General features: G+C 44.2%; 1 protein-coding gene across 7 annotated transcripts in view; it reads left to right on the forward strand.

Moving 5' to 3' along the window:
* The window catches only part of DOCK7 (dedicator of cytokinesis 7), a 307,570-nt gene that overhangs the window by 106,668 nt on the left and 189,713 nt on the right, over positions 1-11,189 (forward strand). The window lies entirely within an intron of this gene.

Consider the following 11,189-nt stretch of genomic DNA (forward strand, 5'->3'; position numbering starts at 1 on the left):
ACAGCCATTAATGTCTTAACCGCTGGCAACAAAAGTGAGTACACCCCTAAGGGAAAATCTCCAAATTGGGCCCAAAGTGTCTATATTTTGTGTGGCCACCATTATTTTCCAGCACTGCCTTAACCCTCTTGGTCATGGAGATCACCAGAGCTTCACAGGTTGTCACTGGAGTCCTCTTCCCCTCCTCCATGATGACATCACGGGGCTGGTGGATGTTAGAGACCTTGTGCTCCTCCACCTTCTGTTTGAGGATGCCCCACAGATGATCAATAGGGTTTAGGTCTGGAGACATGCTTGGCCAGTCCATCCCCTTTACTCTCGGCTTCTTCAGCAAGGCAGTGGTCGTCTTGGAGGTGTGTTTGGGGTGGTTATCATGTTGGAATACTGCCCTGCGGTCCAGTCTCTGAAGGGAGGGGATCATGCTCTGCTTCAGTATGTCACAGTACATGTTGCCATTCATGGTTACCTCAATGATCTGTAGCTCCCCAGTGCCGGCAGCACTCATGAAGCCCCAGACCATGACACTCCCACCACTCACTCTCAAGTGAGGGTGCAGCCTCAGTGTGCCCATCTGCAGCCGTACCATTGATAACTAAAACAGCTGGTGTCTCCCGCTGTGTCATGCAGTCTGTTTTGATGGCTGTCCATTGTAAGAAAGCCCCGCCGCCTCCTCGTCCGTGATAGAGGAACACTGATACAATGCTGTATCAGTGTTCCGTGTATCATGGACAGGAGGGGGTGGGGCTTTCTTACAAAGGATGGCCACCAAACAGACTGCATGACACAGCTGGAGACACCCGCTGTTTTAGTTATCAAAGGTACTGTTGCCGGTGGGCACAGTGAGGCTGCCGATGGGCACAGTGTGGCTGCAGATGGGCACAGTGAGGCTGCAGATGGACATTGTTTACCCAGTAGCCGCTGCATTTCCCGCCCTAGGCTTATACTCGAGTCAATAAGTTTTCCCATTTTTTTTGTGGTAAAATTAGGTGCCTCGGCTTATATTCAACTCGGCCTATACTCGAGTATATACGGCAGTCATTTTTTGCAATGCTAACAGTTTAGCACTTTCCCTTTCTTTGTTTTTCTTTTGTTCTTTTTTTTTTTTTTTTTTTTTTTTACTTTCCACCAATAATATGTATTTGTAAGCACTTCTTCCTTGATACTTTGCAGTAATCACTCTCTGTAGATTCCTTCCATTAAACAGAACCCACCATTTCTCTTCTGCAACATTAGCGCCAGCTCCATATCTGATAATCAGCGATTTTTCTTGACAACACCCTAGCAAATATTATATTCTAATGTCCGCTGTGCCGTGCCGTTTGTTGTCACAGTAGATTCACCGTCTCTCCTTTGAACAACCTCTAATTTCCCGATCCGCGGTAGACCCGCGACGCGGGCCCCAGAGACAGGTTGACATTTTCTTTGAAGGTTAAGAGAAATACAAGAGTGTAATCAATTTGACAAGCTAATTACTGTCGCCCCCTAATGTAGTCGTCCCAGCGGAGAGCCAGCCGGGGCTGACGATCGCTTGGAGACGTGAATTATGCGCCAGGAAACATATTTACTTCTGCGGTTGTGTTCACAATGGGCTTTACCTTCTGGAAACAAAGACTTTTAAAGGAGTTTCTTTTCATTACAAGTAACATGCTGATTATCTTGGGCGCGCGTTAAGTAAAGATCATGGACTCGCTTTCCATAAAAATACAAAAACAGTTGGTGGATATTTTTGTGTGGTAGAGAAAAAGGTAAATGTAATTATAACAAGTGAGGGATTTAAACATTATGGCTTTATTGTATCCATTTCTGGAGGTTGGTTTGTGTGTTCGTTATAACACTCTCTTAGGATTATTATAATTATTGTTATTATACAGAATTTATATGGCGAAGTTTGCACAGCACATTACAGTATAAAGGGAGACAGTGCAAAAGCTAGATGGTTAGCAGCATCCTGATCATGAAAGCTTACAATATAAAAGAAAAAGTATTTTAAAGTTGATATATATTCTGACACGCTTTGTTTACAAATAAAAATCATTATTTTTTGCTAGAAAATTACCTGGAACCCCCCCCAAAAAAAGAAAATATATATATATATATATATATAATATTACATACATACACACATATATATATATATATATATATATATATATATATATATAAAATATTACATACATATATATATATATATATATATATACATACATATATATATATACATATATATATATATATATATATATATATATATATATATATAGAGACATATATATATATATATATATATATAAATATATATAGTGATTTTTGGTATTTAAAATTAAGTTAAAAATGGTAAATGTAAATATAGAAAAAACTAAATACAGATAGTAGCAAGGCAAAACTGACTACGGTTATAAGTAATATATAAATTATAATTTATTAAAATAAAAAATAAATCTGTCTATAAATCTATCTATATATCTATCTATAGATAGATCTATAGCTCTCTCTCTCTCTCTCTCTCTATATCTATATCTATATAATTTTTTTTTTTTAAGCAGAGGGCCTAGAGAATAAAATGCCAGTCTTTGCAATTTTTTTTTATGCCACGTGGTATTTGCACAGCAGTTTTTCAGCCGCAATTTATTAAGGACCAGGCCTATTCTGACACACTTTGTTTACAAATAAAAGTCAGTCTTTTTGCTACAAAATTACTTGGAACCCACCAAACAGTATATATATACAATTTATCAGACACTTTAATGAATAAAAATATATAACCCAATTTTTTAAATAAAAAAAATAAATAATAATAATCAAATAAAAAAATTGATCTAATACTAATATAAAAAAAAGCCTTATTTTCATCGGCGGCAAAATGGAAGTGATGTCGCTTCAGTCCTCCTAGCCCATAGAGATGAGCGGAGGCCATCTTTGCTTAACTCTCTGGCCAGCCGGATTGGTTCTCGGACTTGAAGGAAAGGGACACACTTCCCCCCCTTCACACAGCACACAGGAACAGAGCTGAGGTTGTCAATCACAGACTGTGTGCTGGAGCTCCCTCTCTTCCCCTGTCACATTTGTGTCTCTTGGTGTCAGGAAAACCTTTCAGAAGTGACTCAAGCTGATAGCAGAGGAAGGAAGTAGCAGAGAGAAATGGCACTTGGTGGTCTGGATTGAGACAAGTACACACTCTAGAGTGATATGCTTTGCTCATATTTCATGTCTGATGTTTACAACCACCTTAAATGCTTTATTATTTTAACTCGGCACTTGGTATAGTTAGCCGCAGGGTGCTGTAGAACTCCAATGCCACCCTTTTCCTGCCCTTTGTCACATCTCGGTGTTGCTGATCTCCTGCAGCCTCTTTGCTGCCCCTTCCTGTGCACATGCACCCCAGTGATAGCAGCATGGCATTTCCCGGGGCAGGTCTACTGATGGTGAGATGGCACCGATCATTGTCCCCTATAAAGTGCCTTCACAAGCACTGTCATAGCAGAATCGTCAGATATCATTTTAATAAAAGCTGCAGATTTAGGGGGGGGGGGGTCCCTGGCAGGGTCCCCCCTTCGATCAGAGTCCCCCCTTCGATCAGAGTCCCAGATAAAATCTTGCAGCGGGCTGAATTTTGCTTTGCAACCGTAGTTTGGTGGCCCTTGCCTTAGCGCAAATGGTCATTACTGGAGGGAGCACCTGATGTCATCGCACCTGTTTGTGACAACATCAGTCCATGGTAGAAGAAGGCATGTGGGAAGTAGGTGCCAGGATGGATAGAGGATTATGCCGGCTCCCTTGGGAAGGGGGTGTTATGCAGGGTGCAGTCTTGTGCATGGAAAGGCGATAAACCTTTGAGAGTTGAGCATTTCTTCATGGCTTGGGGCAAACTGTCAGAATCCATGAAATCAGACCGAGACATATGTACAGTTAAATCACACTTGTTTAAATATAAAAGTAAAAAGAACAAACATAGTCAAAACACAGCCAAAGTTCAGTAACCAAAACGGATAGTCAGCCAAGCCAGGGGTCAGGGATCAATGTAGTGGAACAGCAAGCAAGATCTGGAGCCAGAAGGGATGTCAGCAAAGCCAGTCTTTAAACAGGAACACAGGAGATGGTCTCTGTGATGTTGACCAAGGCGAAGGCAGAGCTTCTCTGGACTGGACGGCTTAAAGAGGCAGGACTGACGAGCAGGATATCATCAACAGCTGAGTAACTGTGGAGAGATGGGAGCTGGCAATTAGCCGACAGCTGAGAGAATGAAGGGCTGAGCCCAGCCCTGACACACACATGGCGAGGGATTTTGCATTTATTCACTAGTGGACTGCAGATTTTAGTTTTGCTTTACTTCTTTAACCACTTGAGGACCGCCGTATTGCCATTGTACGTCAGCACAATGGCACAGGCAGGCATAATCACGTACATCCACGTGATTGCCTTCCAGCGGGTGGGGGGTCCGATCGGACCCCCTCCCGCTGGTTACGGCGGTCCGATTCGGTCCAGGAGCGCTCCGTGATGAGGGGATGGCCGTTGGTTTTCGCCCACCCCCTCTGGATCGCTCCTGGCCAATGAGAAGCTTCCTCCCCTGTGTATTGTTTACACAGGAAGGAGGAAGTGATGTCATTCTCCTCGGGGCGGTCTTTTTGACCGGACTACGAGGAGAACAGTAAAAGTAAGTGTGCACCAACACTACACTGACATGTAGGTACACACAGGCACACAAACCCCCCCCCCGATCCCCCCCCCGATCGCCCCCCGATCCCCCCCCCGCCCCCCCCTCCCCCCCCAGTCACAGTGTCACTGATTGCATTGATCATTTCTTTACTGATCAATGCATTCAGTGTCAGTTGTGACAGTAAAAACTGTCAGGACAGTTAGTGTTAGGTCCAGGGTAGCCCCCTATCACCCCCCAATAAAGATTTAACCCCCTGATTGCCCCTAGAGTTAACCCTTTCACCCCCTTTTGCCAGTGTCACTAAGCGATCATTTTTCTGATCGCTGCATGTGTCGCTAGTGTCGCTAGGTAGCTAGTTATTTTTTTAGGTTCACCGCCAGGTTTTTATATCGCTAGGTACCCCGATATACTACCCAATAATGTTTTTAACCCCCTGATTACCGCTAGTTAACCCTTTCACCCCCTTTTGCCAGTGTCACTAAGCGATCGTTTTTCTGATCGCTGCATTAGTGTCGCTACAGTCGCTAGGTAGCTAGTTATTTTTTTAGGTTCACCGCCAGGTTTTTATAGCGCTAGGTACCCCGATATACTACCCAATAATGTTTTTAACCCCCTGATTGCCGCTAGTTAACCCTTTCACCCCCTTTTGCCAGTGTCACTAAGCGATCATTTTTCTGATCGCTGCATGTGTCGCTAGGTAGCTAGTTATTTTTTTAGGTTCACCGCCAGGTTTTTATATCGCTAGGTACCCCGATATACTACCCAATAATGTTTTTAACCCCCTGATTGCCGCTAGTTAACCCTTTCACCCCCTTTTGCCAGTGTCACTAAGCGATCGTTTTTCTGATCGCTGCATTAGTGTCGCTACAGTCGCTAGGTAGCTAGTTATTTTTTTAGGTTCACCGCCAGGTTTTTATAGCGCTAGGTACCCCGATATACTACCCAATAATGGTTTTAACCCCCTGATTTCCGCTAGTTAACCCTTTCACCCCCTTTTGCCAGTGTCACTAAGCGATAATTTTTCTGAACGCTGCATCAGTGTCGCTAGTGTCGCTAGGTAGCTAGTTATTTTTTTAGGTTCACCGCCAGGTTTTTATAGCGCTAGGTACCCCGATATACTACCCAATAATGGTTTTAACCCCCTGATTGCTGCTAGTTAACCCTTTCACCCCCTTTCACCAGCGATCACAGTATAAGTGTCACTGGTGACGCTGGTTAGCCAGTTAGTTATTTAGGTTCCCCGTCAGGTTTTTATATAGCGCCAGGGACCCCCATATACTACCTAATAAAAATTTGAACCACCTGATTGCCCCTAGTTAACCCTTTCACCACTGATCACCGTATAAGTGTTACGGGTGACTCTGGTTAGTTTGTTTTTTATAGCATTTTATATTCAAATCCGGAAGGCAGTGCTTGGTTTTCGGGGTCCCGTACGTGGCTAGGCTCCCAAAAAGTCCCCCACATGTGGTATCCCCGTACTCGGGAGAAGCAGCAGAATTTATTTTGGGGTGTAATTTGACTTCTGCCCATAGCATGTGTGAGCAATATATCATTTAGTGACAACTTTGTGCAAAAAAAAAAAAGTTTGTAATATTCCCGCAACTTTTGGCAAAATATAAAATATTCCATGGACTCAACATGCCTCTCAGTAAATAGCTTGGGGTGTCTACTTTCCAAAATGGGGTCATTTTGGGGGGTTTTGTGCTATTTTGGCATTTTATGGCCTTCGAAACTGTGATAGGTAGTGAGGAGTTAAATCAAAAATTTGCACCCTTAGAAATCCTGAAGGTGGTGATTGGTTTTCGGGGTGCCGTGCGCGACTAGACTCGCAAAAAGTCCCACACATGTGGTATCCCCGTACTCGGGAGAAGCAGCAGAATGTATTTTGGGGTGCAATTCCACATATAACCATGGCATGTGTGAGCAATATATCATTTAGTGACAACTTTTTGTAAAAAAAATTTTTTTTTTTTTTTTTGTCATTATTCAATCCCTTAGGACAAAAAAAATAAATATTCAATGGGCTCAACATACCCATCAGCAATTTCCTTGGGGTGTCTACTTTCCAAAATGGGGTCATTTGGGGGGGTTTTGTACTGCCCTGCCATTTTAGCACCTCAAGAAATGAGATCGGCAGTCATAAATTAAAAGCTGTGTAAATTCCAGAAAATGTACTCTAGTTTGTAGACGCTATAACTTTTGCGCAAACCAAAAAATATTCGCTTATTGACATTTTTTTTACTAAAGACATGTGGCTGAATAAATTTTGCCCTCAATGTATGACTAAAATTTAGTTTATTCGATTTTTCTTATAACAAAAAGAAGAAAATATCTTTTTTTTTCAAAATTTTCGCTCTTTTTCCATTTATATCGCAAAAAAAAAAAATCGCAGAGGCAATCAAATACCATCAAAAGAAAGCTCTATTTGTGGGAAGAAAAGGACGCAAATTTCGTTTGGGTGCAATATTGCATGACCGCGCAATTACCAGTTAAAGCAGCGCAGTGCGAAATTGCAAAAAGACCTCTGGTCCTTAAGGTATTTATTGGTCCGAGGCTGAAGTGGTTAAACCTGCCGTTAGTACATTATGAATATCTGATTTTTGACTCCATTTTTTTTTCTTTTTTTTTAATGGGAGTTAAAAATGGGACTCCGTGTTCTTGTTTGACTCTTTTGCTTGACCTGAGTTTTTTTTTTTTTTTCTTTATCGGGTCACAATTCTAATCCCCTGTTTTTGGCTTCTAAAGAGGAGAGTCGTATGAGGTCGCTCCAATAATTAACCACCTCTTCCAGTCCACTTCATTAATATCTCTCGATGCATTTAGGGATTTGTGTGCTCCGTGCATGATGCTGCTCAGCTTCCTCGTGGTCATCGTGCACTTTGTCATCGTGCCTGAACCTCCTTGTTGATTTTGGCATAACAAAGGGTAGCTTTGAAGTAAAATTCTGGATGTCGTTCTTTCAAAAAATGTATTATTACACTTTATTTTTTTCGGATGACACTAAATTAAAATGGTCGTATAGACTGACGCTTTTTCAACTTCATGCGTTCTATGCATGAAGGTAAAAAAACCTTCCACGTGCTGCACCCCCCACAGCCCCCCCCCCAATTCTCACCTGAACCCCCTCTTGATCCAGTAATGTGCACACGGGAACCTCCGCTGTCCCGGGTCTCTCTTCTAATTGGCTGAGACCACAGCGGGAGCCATTGACTCACACTGCTGTCAATCGCAGCCAGCGAGCCAAAAAAGGAGTGGGGGGGGGTCTATGTATCTTATGAGCTCATAGAGCAGGGCTCGGGAGCGAGCATGCACCAGTGCCCCATAGTAACCACCTTGCTATTGGGGGGCACTAGTCAAAGGGGAGGAGCCAGGAGTGCTGGCGGGGTACCCGAGAAGAGGATCGGGGCTGCTCTGTGTAAAACCATCGCACAGAGCAGCTGAAAATGACACTTTAAAACGAACCTTTAAAAGAGAAGTGTATTTTTTTGTTTTTGTTTTTTCAAAATCATGCTTGCCTCAGAGGATGCTGCATCTGTCCTCCACCGGATATAACACTGAGAACTGAGCGATCAAAGACCGCTGATCGCTAAGTTTTCAAATCTCCGTGAGCAGAGAGCTGCTGGCTGCTAGTCAGCGGCTCTCTGCTCTGCCCCCCCTTCCCGCTCACTGGAGCGCTGAGCTTTGGAGAGGGGGTGGTAGTGGCTTGCTCAGGCTCTCAGTAGCTCGCCGGTGATGTAGCAAATGGTGTCCCCCATCGTATAGTGTCCACCCTGTACTGCGCTTGCAGAAGCCGAACATCTCCGAAGATAAACGGAACCTGCGCAGTGAGTCCAGGATCAAGCGAGGCCGTGCCCGAAGCGTGGCGTGCCCGCGAGGGGCCCTGTTACTATGTGCAGCCGTATGTCCACTTGGATGGTGGGGCTTCAACCTGGACTCAGTGCACAGGCGCCGTCCTTCTTCGGAGACTTTCGGAGTCTCCTTCTCCTCCGTACTGCGCAAGCGCTGCGCCTGCACATTACGGGGTGGACACTGTTCGATGGCCGGGACACTTTTTGACAGAACACCGGTCCAGGGTTGTGGGTGGATCCTGACTTTATTGTTGCGATCTTGCCCCAGCCTGGAACAGGTCTGTGACGTCAACAGACAGCCAACTTCAGCCCGCTGTCCAGGTGGAGATGGGGCTCAGGTAGGTATTAGGGGGTTAAGGAGATATTCATATAGGATGCAGCTAGTGACGTCACCCGCGCATGCGCTATCAAAGGACAGTTTACCTGTGCCGTATTTTCAGAGCTCCCAGTGCATGCTACCACATGACATAGCCCTCCAGAGGGCCAATTTTTTTTTTTGTGCTCTAAGGTCCGTTGCTGGGCATGGCCTTGTATACAGTACATACACCTCCTTACAGAGTTTTGCTGTGATGTGCAACTTTTAGGGAATTCCTTTCCCTACTGTATGGCTTGAGCTCTGTCCTTGTCAGCTCTCCTAGCGGTTTGTCATACAAGAGGACCTGGTGGAGCCTTGAGGACCACCTGTTTTCTTTGTTGTGGGTCCCGGTACTCATATAAACACAGCTGCATCTTTATTTTACCAGTGCATGCTTGTGTAGTGTGTTTCCAGACAGCGTTGTGTTGTGTAGCAGAGCTGTGCAAATGTCAGTGCTGGATGGGTAGAAATGACAATCCTTTGGCTCCCTTATTTAGCAGTTTGCCTGAAATTCATATTCAAGGAGGAATTGCAGATACCACTGAACTAGCCTTAGAACTTTCTCCTCCTCTTCCCCCCCCCCCCCCCCGCTAACACCTGTGCTGACTAACCTGTGTAAGAAAAATGTTTCAGCCAAGTACTCGCCGATACCGAGTACCGATACCTTTGCAGGGTGATTTGCGTCCATACAAAATGAATGGGCTCAAATCACATTGCAAGGAATCAAATCAAATCGAATTTGAACAGGAATGCAGAGCGTTTCCTGTCCAAATCATATGCAGTTTCTCACCGCTCCTGTGTGAACTAATATGACTAAGCACTGTTAAGTGTGAAACGCGTCAGCTCGTTTGTCCTATTTTGTTTGCTGTAGCTTGTATCTGTCGGACTTTTTACAAATAAAGGCTTTATTCCGGAGTGCGGCTGCCCAGAACTTCCTTTTTTTGCCTCACGCTCCTTTGTGAACCCATTGCTGAAATTGCTATGACAAGCCTAGCTCCAATGGGCACCGGTTCTGCTGTTGGTTTACGTCCAGTGGCACAAGTCTTCACCATCCTGGTGCTGTCTTCTCCGGAGACAATCCCCTGGGAGTCTATAGGTCTGTAATGAGCAAGCGTGGCCAGGACTGTGAAGACTTATGGCGCTGAATGTAAACAAACAGTTGAACCGCAGCCACAACACAGGAGCTGTGCGGGAAACTGCATTCAATCCCATTTCTGTTCAAATCGCATCAAATTGCAGTGCGATTTAAAACCATTGATTGTGTATGGGCTCAGATCACACCACAAAGGTATCGGTTTTTGGGTATCGGAGCATTTTCACTAATTAAAATACACGGTATCGGCAGATATAATAATACCGGTATTAGTGAAACCAGTGGCGGCCCATCAAATGGGGTGCGCAAAGGACCCCCCCCCCCTCCCCATCCATGCGTCCGACCCTCCTAATCTACATGTTGGGTACCAGAGGCATGGATTCCAATCGGGCAGGTTTTTTTGTTTGTTTTTGAATCTCGTGTTTAAAGCCAGAGGCTCTAATGGGCTTCAAAAAAGGATGGGCTTGGTTGAGTGGTGTGACAATAGCAAATGAATATTTTATATAGTTTCCCGATTGGCCGAAAGGAGAAGCGTTCCAATTGGCCAGGGGGGATGAGGATGGTGACGCCGTGATGCAGAGGAGGAGAAGCAAGGGGAAGCCACCGCCCGTCTCCTGCACCATAGATGGGGGGTAAGTGCCGGGCCGGGAACCAACTGGCGAGGGTGTGCAGTGGGATGTCGGATGACCCGACCCAACCTCACCGACGGTCGGACCGACCGGACAGGGGAGGGGTGGTTGCGGGTGAACCGACCAGTGGGGGGGTTGGGGGGGTGGTGAATGTGGTTGTACTGCTAGCCGCCAGCGTTAATTTTGAGGACTAAAACATTTTATTAGACTAAATGAATACTGTTTTAATCTACTAAAATGCAACTAAAACTAAAACAATTAAGATGACTAAAATACAACTAAAACTAAAATGGCATTTTAGTCAAAAAAATAAGACTAAATTGAAATTTGACTTCAAAATTAACACTGGTCTGTAGTGTGCATGTTCATGCCTCAATACCTTAAATAATATGAGATTTTTCACTCCAGCCCTATATAATAAGTTTGGAAATTGTAGGGAAATGTTAACTAATGCATTACAATTTAATTACACCCATTTGATTTTAGATGACTAAAATGAGTTTCAGTCGACTAAAATGTACTGGAGATTTTAGTAGACTAAAACGTAGGGCATGTTAGTCGACTAAAATTTACTGGAGAAGTTAGTCGACTGAAACTAAAACAATTGCAG

Source organism: Lithobates pipiens, unplaced genomic scaffold, assembly GCF_037356315.1.
Source record: "Lithobates pipiens isolate NorthernLeopardFrog02 unplaced genomic scaffold, aLitPip1_a1.2 Scaffold_23, whole genome shotgun sequence".
NCBI classification, from domain to species: Eukaryota; Metazoa; Chordata; class Amphibia; order Anura; family Ranidae; genus Lithobates; species Lithobates pipiens.